This window comes from Bombus pyrosoma, linkage group LG16 (genome assembly GCF_014825855.1).
Source record: "Bombus pyrosoma isolate SC7728 linkage group LG16, ASM1482585v1, whole genome shotgun sequence".
Classification (NCBI taxonomy): domain Eukaryota; kingdom Metazoa; phylum Arthropoda; class Insecta; order Hymenoptera; family Apidae; genus Bombus; species Bombus pyrosoma.
In genome coordinates, this window is record NC_057785.1 from 1,952,185 (window position 1) to 1,971,942 (window position 19,758).

Below are 19,758 nucleotides of genomic sequence, written 5' to 3' on the forward strand. Positions count from 1 at the left end.
ATAAAATTTTAGGATAATTCTATTCTACGAATTTTTCAATTTTAAAATTGATAATTCTTATAAATCTGGTAATAAAATTACTTAGTCGTTAAATGTTTAGTGCATGAATTATCTTAATAGAAAAGAAATAAACTACAGCAGCTCTGTTACCAGAATAGTTGAATTCTAAAATTGGCCGTTCTTATGAAATAATGAAACACAGAATGCATACTGAAACAATGAAACAAGTTGAAAAAATGTATCATATAAAGTGGAAAAATGTTTTCATTATAAATATGTACATAATGTTCATAGAGGGAACGATATTAAAATTTGGGTAATACAATTTCATGTCTACCAACTGTATAGATTAGAAAAAGTTAAAAAAGTTGAAAAAGTTGAAAGAAACCCCTGTTGGTGCTCAAGCAAATTAACGATAATCCGCAGATCCATGATGTGACACCTTTCTCCCCTGGGAGAATGCTGTCATGGCATCCATGTCTTTCCCAGCAGAATTTCGCTATTGTCGCCATAGCTATGTGTGGAAATCCGGAATTCGTGACTCTCCGTGTCCTCCTGTGGGAGGAAGGTGTTGTGTCCCTAAGCGCATGAATTACCAGTAGATGCCAGTAGTTCACTGTGGTCAATGACAAGGGAAACGAAGAGAAACGGTGGGGATGGCGAGCGGCCAGTTACCAAGGCAATACGCACCATATGCGAATCCATATGTCTATACTACTGTATATATAAAAGTCAAAATATGTATACATATATGTTAACGAATTCTATACCGTTCGACGCAATTTCACAAAATTTGGCATGAATATTCTTCGACACCTCAGAAAAAATATTGTGGAGATTTTTCCACCCCCAACCACTCTTCAAACCCACCCCCTCTTAACTTCAATTCGAGCAATCTTAAATGAAGTAGAACAACAATTTTTAACAATTTTATAGGATAATATCTTTATCTTAAGTTTGGGTATTTTTTGAGTGAATTAAAAAATTATCATGGAGATTAAAATAAAACGAGAAGCAAATGTGTAAAATGAAATTTGAGCAGCTAAGGATTCGAAGAAAAATATAAACATTTAAAAAATTATTTCTACGAAGATTTAGGGGACAATTATTATTTGATGAAATAAAAGGAACGAACGAAGAAAGAAAAGAAGGACTAATACAGTTTTGAGTTTCTTGATTCGACAATTATTATATATTTTATCCATTTATCCAATTATAACTTACGAATGTTGATTGTACTCGATAGAAGGATCGTAATAGCAACAAATCGAAACGCCGGGCACACGCAACTAGTGTTTAGTATAAAATTAATTTGACATATTAATAATAATATATAATCGATTATATCGATTATTTCAATACTTCTGTTAAAAAATTCTGTTAAATATCTCGTATTTTCTACGTTCATCTTCACATTAGTTTTAAACTTTACCAATAAAACGACAGTCGAGTCTCTTCCCAACTATCACGAGTCTGTGTATATTTACAAGCAAACCTTTCGTCGATAAAACAGTTAGAAATGAAAAAACTATAAGTGATCTCCTCCTATCATAAAATAACGTATAAAAGTCAGAAAAAATGAAAAGTTGGCTAGTACAAAGAGAAAGCTAGAAAAATAATGAAAACGCGTCAGAATTAATCATATTGAAAGATTCATGGTTTAAAAAGAGTTGTAAGAATAGCAGTTGTGGATTGTGGAATGGCAATGTACCGAGTTGACAAATATTTACGCCGATACTCTATTTGCACTTGATGGTTTATTCAAGGTTTCGTACCGTAAGAACGAATGCATCGCCTCTTTCATTTTTTTTTTCTTCTTTTTTTTTTATTAGTAATTCCATTTACTGTACTTCAGTCGATGACCTTGACTTACGACGTATTTATGCGACCGTAATTTCTGAACGTACGAGTAATAATATATCGATTTGTAATTATCGAATCACCTGTTGATAAAACCCTACGTGGTCGTAGATGTCATTTTGTCAGGGTTCACGATGTAACCGGGCAAATAAAAGGGAAATTACGATCAGAGTAAATGTTAACACAATTACGTTAATATTCGGACACTTCCTATGTTGCTTCGTGTAGGAAGGAATGATCTAAAAAATATAGTGTTTAAAAAATATTCTACTAGAATATCAACTATTTACTATTTACTGTAGCTCGAAAATACCTAAACAATTTCTTCCTAACAATAATCGTTTAATCTTATAATGGACTTTTCACAGAATAATTGCCTCATTTTCACATGTCATGCTGATACCTGTGAAAAAAAGAAAAATTATATTGGTATCACTCCGTTAATTATAAAAATAATTCGAGTGACCGAGTAACACATATTAGCACGGCTTGCGTCAGTGACGTAAAAATTCGTCTCTTTCGTGTTATCGTTTAACCGTCGCATCGGTTCTGTAAATGTACTTTTAACAACTGTGATATCTAATAATAACTATCCTGCGCAGTTCAGACGTTGCTTTTCGAAATATCTGCTCTCCCTCTCTTTCTCTCTCTTTCTCTTATTAATTACTATTTTATAAAGTTTCGGAACAGTTCGTCTTAGTAATTCTCGCGATTGTCCCCGTTGTATTCCTTTCTGCACACTTTGTAATATCTCTCATAGGGGTTCTTTGGCTGTTGAGCAACGCCGTCTTACCCCTTGTCTTCGTTTCACATAACGGTGAAGTATATCTATACGGCGACACACTTGTTTCAATCTCGCCGACTGTCTCTATTGTTTTGCAATTTCGAAAATTAACGAAGACTACAATGGGCAGATATGTACGCGACAATACACGTAATCTTGGCCACAGGCAAGGGATGTCTCTGTTTTAAACCAATATGTGATCGTAGTTGTTATAATTTCTTGGGGCTTCCATAGTGTTTTTTATTAGTGCGCTGCGCTTTGTGCCGACGTCTTTTTCAGGACCGCGTTGAACAACTGGAATGTTCACGAAACACGTCGGAATAGAACGCGACCTATTGATAAAAGCACGATTAAAGTCCGAAAATTTGAGATCTAAAGGGAGGATTTGTTTAAAAATGAGCGAATTCTTGCGCGTAAAAGAGGGCCGGGTGGGACGCGGTTAGGGTGGATCTCCATGTGCAGTAACCTCCACGTGGTAAGGCCCGGGCAATCGTTATTATTCGTTATACAATTACTAATCGCATCGCTACGTTATACAATTACGAATTATATAGAAAATAATGCCAGCTAATTGGCTGCGATTATGCTTTTATGTAATTGAAAGATTTATTAAACTGTTGACAAGAATACCATCGATGCCTGAAACCGTGAATTGGTTTTTCTTTGGTAATGTGTAATGAAGCAATGTCTTTTGAATGTTGTAGAAGCATAGAATTCTATATTTCTAATGCAAATTATTCTGGTCATCTATATAATGTTTAAGGGCTAACGTAGCTTAGTTATCATATGCGAGTATATCGCGGATTTATATGCGTTCATAGAAAATTTGGAAGTGCAAAATTGCGTAGAACGCACATAGTATGAAAAGGTATATGAAATATCGAAAGCGAAGTACCCGTCGTAATTTTTGATCGAGCGATACAAATTACTATGTAAGTTCCATTTCTTTAGTCCTTTTCGTAAAAATATAAAATTACAAAAAAGTCAGCCTAGTTGTTGTACGTAGATATGAAATTTTAAACTTTAGTTTCTTCCGCCACTGTAGCTTATACATGGTGGGAATTTTTCTGATCGCGTTATACGAGCATCGCGTTATACGGAGTTCTACTGTACTAGCTAAGGACCAACGTCCCATACGTATGAATGGGCAGAGCTGAACACGGTGAGACTCATGCGCGCGCTTCGAAAATCAAAATCAATGTGGTCCTCCCCTCAGAAACTCCACACCGGCCTTGCTCCGATTGCCCACGCCCTTTAGTGTGCCTCGTACTTCCGTCGCGGACGCATCCCTCGTGCAATCATCGTCGTCTTTGCGTCCTCCTCTCTCCCTCACTCTGCTCCTTCTCTCTCTCTCTTTCTCTCTCTATCTTCGCTTCACTTACTCACTTACTCTTTATTACCCCCACTCCACAATTCGCTTACTCTGTTTCTCTCTAGCTTTCTCCTCCCCCCCACTCTCTAACTCCCCCTCTCTCGTTCTCTATCTTTCTCTTCTGTTTCTTTCTTACTTATTCGCTCACTTACTCTTTCTCACGCATCTACACGTACGCGGGTACATTATATAACATACACGCGGTCTGTCCTCTCTTGATCCGTGTGCCTGCTTGTTGTGTTGTCTATCTCCCTCGGGTTTAGGTTCGGGTTCGAGCGAATCAAAATAACGAAGCTGTATGCGATGATGATCGGCGGCAACGAAATATAAGAGAGAAAAGAAATATGTATATACGAGAGAGGAAAGGGTGGTGGTAAACTCGCTAAAACATCGGATCTTCTGGTGCTCGCAATTATATCAGAATATAGTCGTACCGATGCACGCGAGATTCCTCGTCCCGCCTCTTTCCACACCGATGCTGGATACCAGTGATTTAAATTATGTGTGAATTGTCCGGTTTGTGGATTTTTCGGTCTCGCCCTCGAATTTCTTGTGTCAGTGAAGTTTCAATTTCTTTGTTTTTTTTCCACGTCTTTCCCGTTTTTTCGCGACGATAACTTACATCCAGACTGCTTTTTCGTTGGTTTTTGCTTTCTCGTAAATAGACTGCGGATTTTCACGCATTTCTGCAAAAATTTGGAGGTGCGAAATGCACACATATGCGAAAATATATGGAATATTCAAAATAGAGCGTTTTGTAGATAAAACAAATTTTTATTCAAATTCCATTCCTTTAGTTACGTTCGTAAAAATATAAAAATGTACAAAAATCCGCAGTCCACTCGTAAATATTGCTGGATCTTTTTGTCGTCGCGATGTTTTCCTCGAAAAGTGGTCGTTCTCGGCCGATAAACAATTCGCTCGGTCCTTATCGATCGAGATATTAGATTTTCGTGGCTCTCTTTTGTATCTTTCGAAAATTTCGGCTGTCCCTTCGAGATCGTGGCCTAGCCTTTTCGAAGGCCCGAACCACCTTCTCGATTGGAAAAAAAGTACTTGTCGGGCCGCCTTTAGCTTTTGTTTTCACCGAGAAAACAATTCGATTAACCTGTTTCTTTTTCGCCAACCTGTGTCATTGGGCCTCCTACCACGCCTAACGGTTCGTCATTCAAATTCTAATGTCTATTCAGTGAATATCGCGCGTTTCGGCAGTTTTCATTACGTCGGTTAATCGGTAGGAAATCTTAAACGCGAAAATATGTAACACGATGAACACAGAGAAAGAACAAAATCAAAAGTGTGTTGTATGGTTAAGGAACCGATGAATTTTGTCCAAGTGGCTGACTGTTATGTGTAAACACGGCGAACAAGGTAAAAAGTGTTTGAAAATCATTGTTAATATATTTTCATGATGTTGTTAATAGCGATGTTTTGATGTATTAATTCATGAAATTATAAAAATGAATGTTGATGTCTACGTTTTTATTATTATTTTATATCGTCGATGTTCCTTTTACATTTGAAATAGCAATTATTATGGGTTACTATTTTTGTTGTTTATATTTTCCACATTCACGATATTCGCCATTAGTATCGTTAATGGTGAAAATAAAGTTATAACATTTGAGCCTCTTTGTTCGTTTCCATGTCAACGAATTCACATTTTTTCCGTTAGATTTGATATAATAATTATTAGGGGTTAGTATTTTTGTTGTTGATATTTTCATCGCCATTGGTATCGTTGATGGCGCCACTGTTCATATTGTCCCCATTATTCTTATTTTTCATAATATAAAACTGTAATATTATTTTCTTCAGTATTTTTATTTTAGCTTTTTAATTACATATTTATACAATGGTGCTTTGTTAGCGTTTATATTGGCGAATAAGAAAAATTTGTTTGCAATTACAACCATAATACATTCAGTATTGGAGATAAAACATATTTTTACAGACCATAATAGATCGTTAATTATGTGTAATGTAAATTAAGCCTTTTGTATTGTGTTGATTTTTATTTTCTCGTGAAATATGATGCTTTTTGATCTGAATGAAACAATATAGAATTTTTCGATTTGCAATTTTTATCTTTCTCATAAGCTTTGTTTATTCCGTTGTCTGCTCTTTCTCTTGCAGACATCAAAGATCTTTTTGTGACTTCGTAGCGTTTGTACATTTTACCGTTGTCTCTTCACCGCCCTCCTTCGTTGTTCTTAACGTTATTTCCGCGAGCCATTGTTTTCAATTTACTCTTTATTCATTAATGTTGCACGGCTTACGATCGAACTTTTATATCGACATGTTTTTGTAACCGTATTATTTTATTCAACGGACCTTATCGAAACGCATTATTAACATTTTTAATAACTGTTTACTATTCACAACTATAACTTCGGAAATGTCTGCGTTAAAAAATTTGTAACTAGAATTTTGAAATTTTAGAATTTTCATAGGTGATTTATTTATTTTTTCTCATTTTTATTTCGATAATAACGTCGAACTTGTATATTGTTATAGCAAAATAAGAACTGTTTTTAATGTTATATAATTAATTTGCTTTCAATCAAATCATACGTTCTATATAACTAATATTTCTATATAATTTCCTATCATAGAACGATTTGCTTTTCATTTTTTCTCCCTTATTAATTAATTCCTTCCTGTACGATTGAATTAGTATCATTAATGAAATTTGTCAAGTCACAAATTACAAGTTATTAATATCAATAATTTTTTAGTATAACGACAGTTGTAAGGTCGATAACGATTAGGTAATTAGTTTATTGTATGTAAAATTGTAAATTTATAAAAAAAATTGATGATTAATTTCAAATATTATTTAATGAAAAAAGAATTTAAATTTTTCTACTAAATATATACATCCCAGACTTAAAGTTATTTTACTTTATTTTATTTTATTTCGAAGAACGAATATTAGAAGCGAATAATTTCAAATCTTTGACAAACTTATCGAAGCTTACACACACTTTTTAAAATTAAAGTTATTCGATTAATTCGTATTTTATTTTATCTGCTTTCAAAGGGTGAATATCAAAAGCGATTCGACATTTCTGAGCGATTTTATAAGTTGGATTTCTTCCCGTACGATTTGAACTATTCCAGAACGAGAAAATCGACTAACGTATAACAGGTATACCTGCTCAGTTGGAAGCATTTTCGAATAAAACGTACGTCGACATAATAGAAAACGCTTGTTACTATTAATGTGACTGGTATTCACGTGCATTTCGGTTTAAATATGTATATGGTCGGTGATGCCGGAAACGGTTAAGCGTTTATTTCCAATGCGCGACATATTTCCCTATGAATTCGCTTCTTTCGTTTTTTCTTATTCTTATTTTCATTTTCGCCTTCGTATATTCTTTTTTAATATGCGATATGCGATATGCAATTTTCTCCTCGCAATTGCAGCCAATTGTTTGCGATTTTGCATTCAGTGCTGTTTCTATGCGTGATTATTAAACTGATTTTTATGCGCGGTGCACTGTAAAGGTGTTAGATTACACATATAGATAGCTACGTTATTGGCCTTTTAATGGCAACTGAGTATCGTTTTAAGAAACGATTTTAGGTGTTGTGTTACGAAGGTTAAACTGCGGATAACGATTGTTGTTTCCTTGCGATCTTTCTACTGGCATAGATCTTTTTTACAATTTTTCAATCGAATTGCAATTTAGATAAATGTTACGCATAGGTACACGTACAGGGTGTCCGTGTTATTATGAATCTGGATTCTTTTGGTAACTGATTAGTTTTGGGAGAAATGAGAGGGAAAGAAATTTTATTGAAAAATCAAATTTCCGTTTCAAACCTGTGTATTTTAGTTGTATCTTCAAAAATCCAGATTTCCATGAACACACGCAGTGTGCTCGTCAATTACACCGAAACAAGTATAAATCTCGGCACGGTTTATTTCATATTTTACTTTGGAACAGCTAAAATCCACCGTGATTTAAACAGAGGTTAAAACAATTATCCATAAAGTTAAATACACGGCAATAAAGAAAGACTTATCTGTAAGCATTTTAATATATTTTTTTTAAATAGCACGAATAACAAGGCATAGTTGTGGAGTAGCAGGGCTGTAATGTTAGATATTAAAAAAAAAACGAAAAAAAAAGAGATCAAGTTATCAAGATCATACGGTATTCTCGGTTAGCGTACGAGTACAATCAGGATTCTCTTTAATTATTCTGTATCTAATATAGCCGGGAGAACAGGGTGTAATTGCGAGAGCAGGCTTTTTTGTATTTTTAGCAGTTTTCTATATAGGTATCTATAAATGTTGGTTAGCCTCTCTCCTATGTGTGCATTTTGTATCGCTGATCTATATTGGTCTCGGCCATATATAGAACTATTTTCGTTTACAGCAAATATAGAGCATGAAAACATTTCAGTGAAAATATTTTATGCGCAACGCGATTCCCTCATGGTACCTGGTGGCCATTTACAGCGGCTGGCATTAATATTTGGACATTTTTTGTATTTTTGTTTCTTTCAATTTCCTATAAATGTATAATACAAATAGGGCAATTGCAACTCCGGAGATATATTTAAGTAACTTCAAATATATATTTCAATAATTTTAAATGTATTTAACCAGTTAGCCATTTTTGACGAGTATAGCCGTCATAAAGAAATGACAATATTTTGTGCTATGACGAGTATACTCGTCATGCGTAAAAAATAGTTACAATTTTCTGTCCAAATTGGAATTTTAGTGAAAACTAAAATATATTAGTAAATTTCGACGTTTTGAATATTCGGAGGCTAAGACGAAATAAAACGAACAAATAGAAAGATATAAATAATTATTATGAAAAAACTATATGTATAGTGTATATAGTGACACATTTCAGGCACATACTTTTCAAAGAGCTCGGAACAGCTAACTGGTTAAGTGATTATGAAAGCGAACGCTGAAGAGGACGTAAGAAGACTCCGCTGCTTCATACAGAGTGCAATGAAAATTAGAGCGTTTTGCCTAGAGTAAGACAGCATTCCTTCGTTCAGGACGATGTGACATTAACTACTATTAATAAGGATAGAAATAATACTCAAATGGATAGTACAAACCAACGTCGTATCAAAGAAATATTGTTACTTAGGTGCACATCTCGCTAATTAACTTATATATCGTTACTTATATAATTTTCTTATTTATCTTTGTAACTCGTTTGCTACCTAAGCTTGTAATAGGCGAGATAGTCTAACGTAACAGTAACGATAATGATAAAAGTAATAAATATTATGAAGTATTAATAATAAAGTATTATCACACCAAACTCAGTGATCAGCATATTTTATGATTGAGAATAAGGAAAGAGCTTTATATAAATATATAATTGTCGTAATGGTCGTAAATAGCTTACAACAAAGTTGTAACAAGAATAGCAAAATTACGAACGACCGATTTTCTATTTGATTCTGCATGGAGACGATGTCGATTTTGCATTTGCAAGAACTTTGAGCAAGAAGTAGACGTGACCAATCGATCGAACGAGAATCCAGTCGTTTATAATTTTTCCTTAATTTTGTTATAAGTTTGTAATAAAGCATTCACGTTACCCTACATTTATACAACATTTTTTCCTTATTTTTAATCGTAGAATATGCCGTCGCCGCGTTTAGCGGGATAAAAATGAAACAGCCTGTATAAATAGTTAGGAGAGAGGAAACCTACGACAAAATATTTTACATCTGAAACAGCTTCTTTTAAAGATTCTGCGCTGTAACGATTGTGAAACAAGTTGAAATAGACGATTCCAAACTATCGGCCAATAATAATCTGTTACAGAAACTGGATGGAACATATTTTTGTACCAACTCATTTCTTACACCGATCAGCTCTCTATGTAATCGCCAAGTTTCCTCATTAAACTTCCCTATATATACCGTGAAATGAGCAGAACGATTAAATAAAAAAAGTTACTGCGTACAAGCATAAACTTGTCTGCGTCCCTAAAGGATTGATACGAGACAGGCTGTGGGACGAACGAATAACAAACAAGAAGCGGTAATTCGTAATGAAAGATGTTATTATCTGAGCAAGAATACTGAAGGGAAAAAAAAGTTTGATAATTGAAATTAGGAAGGGATGAAATTGTTGAAGCGTTTAAAGAATCCGTAATTCAAACTGGCGAGTGTCGTCGAGTTGCCGTGAGCCCTAGATTTAATAGTGCTTTCAGCGTTTTAGTTTTCGACAAAATGGAGAAGTCTAGATTTCGAGATTAAGTCATATTTTCTCGAGTAACTTTCATCCCCCGATCTTTGCAAACCTTTCATTTTGCACATAGAGTGTTGGAAAAATGCATTGAAATATATTTAGGTGGTTTAACGACTTAATTTGTATTAGTCAATTAGCTGTCGCCATCTGTTAGAAAAGTGTGTACCTAAATCGTGTGGCAAAAGGTAGGCGATGACGAGTATACTCGTGAAACACAGAGTATGTGTGGCTGTTATAATATAGAATTAAGTTGTAATGAAATGATTTTTATTTTTTAATTTTATTACTACAGTTTGCTGCAATTACTAAATTGCAATTTAAACAGCAAATTGTAACTACTTTTTATGTGGTAAATGGTAAAATAATTACCAGAAGCGATAATCTTCTCGTGGAATCGTTTCGTTATACGGAAATTAAAAGAAAAGAAAAACAGATAAATTCGTGTTTACGTGTATTATTAACCGAGGATTTTTACGAAAAGAATCTTTCACAATAGAAATTCGTTCGTTTGACTATCGAACGCGCGCTGATATTTTCTACGCTTTTACGTTAAAACGAATTAGCAGCAGTGCTCCGTGCAGTGGTTGATTTAATTCGAGCATCACTCTCGTTATAATTTCTATTAAACGCTCTTTTCTTTTTTTTTTTTCGGGATTAAATTGACGAAGTAGAAAAGGCTTGGCTTTCTGAAACTTCTTTTAGTACAAGTTCGGCGATCAGATATTCGTTCAAAGACTCGCGAAACTCCTTTGCTCGGGCGGAGGTTCCACCGAGAGAGAAAAGTGCAGCTTTAATTGTAACGGTGATTCAAAAATCTCCAATCGAGTCATAGAATTCGCAGTAAATCCTGTTCTCTGAACTGAAACAAGCTTTGACGAATGACTGTTTAATTTTCGTTTAAATAGAAGACGAACGAGGCACCAGCATGGTTAAATCAGAGATGATTTAAAAAAAGAAAAAAGAAAGAGGTTCTGAAACATTCGAACGCGAAATGTGTACCACAGTATACATACAATCTCCATACGGTAATCAAATAATAATAATGTTGAAAATTGTGGATCTTAATTGCCGAAATAAAAGTAAAGGAACACTAAGGTTACACTTAGAATTCATATTAAAATAGTTTTAGATTTAATAAACGATTTCTAGGATATTCGTCGATATACATTTGCACGCGTCTCAGCACTCTCTTTGTCTTGCCATCTTCCATACTACACTGCCAACGAAACAGTTACATTCATCTGTTTTTCGAGACGCAGCGCACACACATACTTCCACACACTCATATTCACATACGTGCGTCACTGCTACGCGGCCAATCTAGCCTAGCACACAAAATTATACACATCTCAATGAATAATAATATCAATTAATTCTAGATTTGGATTTTGGAAATTAACACAATCTTCTAATGTTGAGATTGATTACTTTTATAAATGTTAGATACGTAGTAATATTAGTTGACCATCAGGAGGTAAATTGTCTAAAATTATAGTAGAAATTGATTTGATCGAACGTGATGTTTTGGAACTTTATTAACAAAAAATTCCATTGCTTGCGAATTTAGAATAGCCGTCGATCAATTTGTTGTTGCGAATGGCAATTTTCCAAACAACAAATGTAATTGATCAAACATCCGTTTGCAACGTTTACGATATCTCCTGAAAGTTGAAAAACTGCATTCGTTTCATAGTGGAAACGTAATTTCGAAATGTTGCGATGATATTTCGTGCCTGGTGTTCCAGTTATTTTCTTTTTTTTTCAATATGAGTTTCACGGGGACCTGATTGAATTAGAGAGTTTCCAGATTTCAGATGTTAGGTCACACTTGTTAGGTTAGATCGTTAAACCAATTTGTAGAGCTTTGACTTGGTTCGCGTTTCGCCAGTCGTTAGTACGATTTAGTCGAATGTATATTTGCACGTTCTATCGTATTATTAGCTATTCTAATTATCGTCTCGTTTTGTTTGCTATTAAATGCTAGTACGAGCGACAAAAATTTGAACTTTCTATGCAGGGTACTTTGTTGCTCGATAATATGTACATTTAATATGTTAATGTAACATGTTGTATGTGCAGATACATATTTAACAGAGCAGGTTGTGTAAGTTTACGAACTCTGAATAGCAAGATATACAGAATCGAATGTAATTTAACATGAGTTGCGGCGAACATGTTAATAATACTGTTAATGTTAATAATAATGTTAACACTTTACTGACCACTACCGGTTCTACAGCATACGCACGTCTGACCGACAGCTCAGGCGCAGATTCTCCCTGACGCCGGCTGTGTTTCGGTTTAGACTCTCCAATACCATTATTTTCTTTCATCGCGAACGGTAAGTTTTTCAAATTGGTATAAAACTGTGGGAGCTTACACAGCGACGCAACTGACGCAACTGTGCAAGGTATCTTAGTACCAAATAACGAAAAACAAAAAGCCGATTAATAGGCTATCGGTCGGTAAACGTCAAAGACAAAAACCGATTAATAGGTTATCGGTTGGTAAGCGTCGGCGACAAAGAACCGATTAATCGGCTATTGGTCGGTAAAGTGTTAATAATACTTCTGAAGGAAATTATATGGATCGGTTAGTGAAATTGACATTTGTGGAAATAGAGTAGAGAAGTAGAAGACAAATCGGTACAATTTCTCTGGGTAATATTAATTATTATACTGGCACGGATAAGACTGACAGAAAGAAAAGACTAGAAAATCAAGAGAATGAGTGAAGTATCATAATATATGAATGAAGAAGTACTATGTCAAATATGTGACAGGAGAAAGCCAAAATTAGTCGATCATGTGTTAAAAGACTAGCCAAAATGTATAGTGAACTTAAACGAAAAATGTACATAAATAAGGACAGCTGGCAAATTATAAAAGCGAACATTGAAGAGGATGTAAAACGACTCCGCCACAACGTATAAGGTGCAGTGAAAATTAGAGCAATGTATTATTTAATTATTAGTAACAAGGATAATAAGGCTCAAAGGAATAATACAAATCAACGTTGTATAAAAGAAAGATTGTTACTTATACAAGTATCCAATCGTGTACCTTCGTAATTTTTCTATTTCCAAATTACTTTTGGAAGACGATTTTATAGCTTTCAGAGTTTTCCAAGCTTTTCACAGAAATGGTATAAAAATCTAACGATTGGCCCTTACATAGAGGCCTTTACCAAATCAATTGTCTATTGTCCGTTGAAAAAGAGGGAGGGGGAGATGGAGAGAGAGAAGAAAAGAATATTTTACAACAAAGAACAAGTATTCTTGAGAAGAAAAATTCTTTGATAGGGAAAAATCGAGGACTTTCGAAAATAAAATCACATGTGCTTGCTGGGGAAGCTTTTTTAATTGTGAAGACAAATCCAGTAGCGATGAAACGTAAATAATTAGGCAACGGAACGAAGAAGATTTCTCGTATAAAATTTCGTAAGAATTTTTATTGGTTTAAGACGAATTCGTTCACAAAATGCGAGTAATGCTCGTCGATTTTGATACTGTTGGCCCTTTTTACCTCGCGTTGAAAGAAGAAGCGAACTTTGAATCTCGTGGTCTGACCGAATAACGCTTATACTACTGGCTTACTCAACCATTCTCCTCTCACTTCGTTCTTATTTTACTTTTATTGCTGTCACTCGTGCTACTTTTCCAACTTTAGAACGATTTGAAAAGCAATCTGGGAAATTGATGATACCAAGAAAATTCCGAAGATTATCTTTCCGGAGAAGAAGCTTTGTTTTCGTTGCAATTTTCGTTCTTTTTCTTTGTTAACGTTTTATTAAATAAAATATGTCACGCGAGGAATGCTATGTCGCAATGTTTTGTTTTCAAAATAATCGGGACAGGAATATCGGAAATATTTTATTGCATGAAAATCGAGAATATTTATTTAAATATAAAATACTCTCTTATCTTCGTGAAAAATAGAATATTTTTATCTTCGTAAAAACTGATGTTTCATTCACTTTCGAAAAATACGAAACACGATATTTCCTTCGACTAAATTTTTGTTTGTTCGAAGGGAGTTTGAAATATTTTATTTTGTAAAAGTTGCGAATATTTATTTATTTTACTTAGAAATAAAATACTTCGATTTTTGCTATATTTTCAGTTTTTTTATTCAAATCAGTTCACATGGAAGAAACACCTGAGGGGGAAAATTAAAGATTCGCGAGAGGAACATATGCGATAACGCAGCTACGATACCATAACGATAACTGAGAATTTATGTACTATGTTCGGTGACAAAGATTTGACCGCCCAAGGCTTCATTCTCAACAACGAATTACGCAGGAAATGGTTCCACTGTTACGATCCTATCACGTTTCACGGCTTTTATCACACATATCATATATCCGAGGTGTAAAATTTTCCTTCCCGTCATTCGTTTGACCTCTCTTCTATTTTATTTACATCTTTAATCTTAATAATAAATAATACGATCACAGTAAAACGTCCGTTAGATGACGTTTTAAGCCTTAAATGAAGCATTAATTGGCGTATAAATGTGTTTACGTAAGAGAATTTTCATATAACAGAACGATAAGGGTTAACATTCAATTTGATTTAATATTTAACACATTCGAAATTGATGGCAAAGTATACGTATCAGGACCCGCGATTAGAGTTTCAAGACTTTCAAGACCATCAAGACTATCAAGACTTTCAGAACTTCCAATATTTCCAAGACTGTCAACACTTCCAAAATTATCAAGGCTTCTAAGGCTATCAAGACTATTAAGACTTTCAGGATTATCAAGGTAATTAAGATTTTCAAGACTTCCAAGACTATCAAGACTTTCAGGACTTTTAAGATTATCAAGATTATTAAGACTTTCAAGAGTTCTAAGCTTCGAATCGTTTCGAATATTTAAGCGTTGTATTAGGTTGTCCGAAAAGTGTCTTTCTCTTACAGACACGTCTTTCACAACGACGCATCTTTGTACAAACATGAAACCTAATCTGTCGAACGTTGTAATCTCTATCTTGATAGAACAAAATGGATCATACGTAATTCGATAAAATAATATAAGACGGAAAATGTTGCGTATCCATTATTTTCTTATAAAATGAAAGAAACTTTTCGGACGACCTAATATATTGCGAACACCGAGCATCCAAAGTTGCGAAAGGATTCAGGAAAGAGATCATCTCGATCCGATAATGCATTATCGTGTGTACATGACCTGGTAATCGGGTCGCTGTTTCTAATATCGCTCGCAAAGAAGTCAATCCGGAAAGCATTACGCAAAGACCGCGTTAAAATTTATAAGCTGAAGTAGCTGAGGGCAATCAACGAGACTTAAATAAGAAAAAAATGTGGGCAATCTTTCTCCTGTTTTCAAGCGTGACCGTATTGGATCTATGAAGTATTAAATCATAGTTGAAGATTTCTTGTAGACAGGCTGTAAGTGCAAATATAAAAAATATGTTTTTTTATCGTATAATGTCGTACGTGCCAATGGGAATATTCTGTATTTAAGTATTTAAGATTTAAGAACAATTTCTATTTGTAAATAATTACTAATAGCGTTGAAATAAAAATTATAAAAAATGTATATAAAACAATGTAAATATCATTAAGCGACAGACATGCTCAACAATTTTTGCTTGGAACATTATGAAATATACTTCTGTAATAAAGATAAAAAATACATCATGAAAGAATATATTTCTTGTTTTTATACAAGTTATTTAGGGCCAAATAGGATCGATGTTTACAGCGAATGGCATTTATAACTAAGAGCTTTGGCTTTGGCCTTTTGGTTGCATGCAAGCTCTTCTACAAGTACAATCCTTTTTCCGATGAATTTCGACTATGCTAGAGCAGGAACTAGAGAATTTTCTGAGCCATTTGGGTTATTATATGCTTAAGGTCGTATAACAATTGAAGCAAATGAAATTTTTAATGTGCTTTTAAACCAGACAAACTTTTCCTCTCTCCTAAAAAAATTCGATATTTGCCACTTACGGTGTTGTCTACAAGAAATCTTCGATTATGGTTGCGACTATGTGTGGCGGCACTCGACAGCGCAAATACCGCCATTTCGACACGAACTAATAATGGACGACGGCAGCGCAGTGGTTAGCGTCTTAGGTTACGAACGTCCCCGGAACCCGGGTTCAAATCCCGGCGACCGAAGTCCGATTTTTCTATCACGATTCTTAAAATAGGAAGAAAATACAGCCAGTACTCCCAGCAGCGACATCTACAGCCAGCTATTACTATGACCACGGACAACACACACACACACCTCATATGTATAAATTGATATGACATCTGAGCGCCTGTTCGAAAATCGAAAATAAATACCACGAAACGAGATGGTACGTCTTTGTTATTGCTGTCGTTCGCTTCATCCTGATTATTCCACTTCTAGGTCGTTGTACAAAACATTTTGCGAGGTAACTTCGTCGGAAGAATGTGCTTGATTATTGTAATTCTTAGCGAATCGAATCTGTCACGCTGGGCTCGTCACAATCGTTGCATCCTGTTATTCTATGTGACATTGCGATAACTTTATATGTGTCATTTCCGCCCAAGTTCAGTTCCTCATTTTCTTCTAGCATTTCACACGGCAAGAAAGTTTACCTCGTAAACTCCTCGGCGTTTCGTTTTTCATCTACAACTAGGCATTTCCTACCATGTTATTGCACTCTCCTAAACTTGACTTTTTGTGAATTCTAATTACATCTTGGTCCGTAATTATGTCCGTGGTTAACAGAAATCCTACGGAAGTATGTGAACATTCTGCACTTGTTTACAATGTTTACGCACAATAATGGTAACATTCAGCTAACAGAACGTTCATATAACGGAGGTTCTACTGTGTTTTTAACACTGACTATATCTGGCTCGGTTAATCTGACCGATTTCACAATTTAATTTAAAATTGTACACCCATCGTTATTTCTTTTGTTCGTTTAACTTTATCTAAATTGTGTAAATTATTCGATTAATCAATTTCTCAATTTTTGTTAATATCAGAATTTACATAAAGTTTGATGAACAAAAGTGGTAACGATGAATGTACAATTTTAAATTAAATTTCAAAACTGATCATTTGACCGGGCCTGGTATGGTTAGTGCTAAAATAATTATTGAAAATTGACAGAATATATTATTTAGATGATCGTCAGTCAAATATCGTATTTAAACAAAACATAGTTAGGCATAGCGAATAAAGTTGTAAAAAGTTTGTTTGAGGTCGTTAAAGAAGTTCTTTGAGCTCAGAGAAAATACTTAAAACTTTGCACAAAGGAATTCTCTTTAAAGAGCCCAGGAAAGAAATTCCTTTTTAATGTCCAGCAAAAGCTGCCTCTTTTCTCTAACTATACTTTCATCGCGTATACTTTGTCCGGTCGGCTGCTGCGCTGCAACACAAAATTACAGTGTTGTTTCCTTCTACCGAAAACAGCACTGTGGAACTTTGAAAGCTAAGCGACCAAAAACTTTTCGTTCCTCGGGAAATTACGTTTCATAATTGATTACTATATAAATGACACATCGATCGAAAAGTTACGATCTATGGGTTATAATAATTTTATAATTTTTAAGAGAAATCTAAAATATTAAATATGCGGCTATTTCGAGAGGAGCCAGTCAAGTCATATCGTAATGACATGATTTCAATCGAGGTTTAATTGATTTTTCTAGTATTTCTGGAATTTTTTTTTTTAGTATTTCTTATTCTCTTCTCTTTTTGTTTCGTGCGTGCGGCCGTGTGATGAATATTATACCGTGCATTGGCTGCTTGTCATATCTGACGTTTCCAGGTTACACGCAACGACAGTCAGACAGACAATTACTGAAAAATTATTGATCGATGGTTCTTCCTTAATCGCTGATTGATCGTTTATTTCGTTATTAAGCCATTGCATATTATATTCTCTAGCGTTTAAACCTCCGTCTGCATAGTGGTTCGTTTAAGTCCATGCGTTCCTTTTTTTACTTTTTTGTGTTTTAAAAAATCTCCCCAAAATTCTTGAATACTCTTCCAAGCTTCCAGAACATCTATCCTCTAGTAGTTTTTATTATTACATGTTATATACGGGATCCTGCCGGATAACATGTAAAAGTGTGCAGGACGTGACTCCTTGTAGAAAAATAAGAAAAAAAATATAGAACAAAACTTCTTCATTCTCCGGTTAGTTTACGCGAAAATCGAGTTTGAAAATTGAACATGGCTAGTTACGGACTAAATATAATCGACAGGAGGTGGTTGTACGTGTGAAAATAAGTAAAAAATATAAAATACAATTTTCTCTCAAGACACGTTGTTACCGAGAAAATAAATTTGAAAATTTATTATACGTGTAGTACTAGATCGATTCGTAACCAAACACGTTCAAGCTTTATTTTCTTAAAGATGAAGTCTTAGACAGAAAGATTTTATTTCACATGTTTTACTTATTTTCGCTCCTACAACAACGCCATATTGATTGTTTACTTGTATCCAGTTTACGGTAATTGGCCATGTTCAAGTATACTTTTCAAACTTAATTTTCTCGAAAACTAAGCCTTCTATTATCAACTAAAATTCTATTCCATGCTTACTTTTCCATAAGAAATCACATCATGCACGCTTCTGCGTGTATTCGGCCGGATTCTGTATATATGTATGTGCGTGTGTATGTGTGAGTATTTTTCTAAGAAAAGCAAAAGTTGAACAAAGATATGAGAGAAATAGAAAATTACTTCAAATTAGTGGTCGAAAACGATCCAGTATTTAGATGTAGAATTAAGGAAAGGCAAGAAAAGGTTCACATGTTCAAAGGTGTAAAGTAGAGAACCCTTGATACTTGCATCTCGTTTTTGAACGTACATTTGCTAACGAATGTCAATCTGTGCGTGCGTAACTGGCGCTCTTGCACTATGCCTGCAGCGGTAGCTTGATGACGTTGGGGCCAATTTAATTGCATAGAATAAAAGAACACTTGTAGTCCGTGGTTGATGTTCTTTATTACGGAAGAATCGTTCACAACGTTCGTCGGTTGCTGTGTATAAGAGGTTAGAAAAAGACTACAAAAATTTCAGATGGATGTATTCGACTAAAGACCAGCCCTATCTGTTTGAAAGCTTCTCTAAGATTTTGAAATCTGCACGAGAAAAACACATATCGCAAGGGAAAACACAATAGAAGTTTTTATCCGTATACTTGATAAAAAAGCCCTTGAAATCGATAAAAATGCAGCTATTATAAATCCATAAAATTGCTTCGGGCCACTCTGTTATTTCTGATATTAATTTTGTTGCGTATCGATTAAACGAAAGGTTCGTTTATTTGGTAGCTAAATGATAAAATAATTCGATGAAGAATCACTTCCTTATTCAGGCAAACGAACGCATAATTATATTTCGAGATAACATTCGCTCAAACGAAGTGATATATTATTTTAATAAACATTTTCCAGGTCGGCCCATTCTTCCACCTGTACGTTCACATTCCTTTGTTCTTTTCTCTGTCTCTATCTTCAAAACATTT

At 34.5% G+C, this 19,758-nt stretch overlaps 1 protein-coding gene across 11 annotated transcripts in view; it reads left to right on the top strand.

Moving 5' to 3' along the window:
* The first annotated feature begins 3,913 nt into the window (after nucleotides 1-3,913).
* LOC122576449 (muscarinic acetylcholine receptor DM1) overlaps nucleotides 3,914-19,758 on the top strand; it is a 42,135-nt gene continuing 26,290 nt past the window's right edge. For 3 of the 11 annotated variants that reach the window (XR_006319763.1, XM_043746785.1, XM_043746774.1), the window contains exons 1-2: nucleotides 3,914-4,570; nucleotides 5,207-5,387. The gene's annotated coding sequence lies outside the window, so the exon portion shown is untranslated. Of the gene's footprint in view, nucleotides 5,176-5,206; nucleotides 5,388-19,758 lie in introns of all 11 variants that reach the window. The other 8 variants (XM_043746776.1, XM_043746779.1, XM_043746777.1 and 5 more) reach the window with 8 other exon arrangements.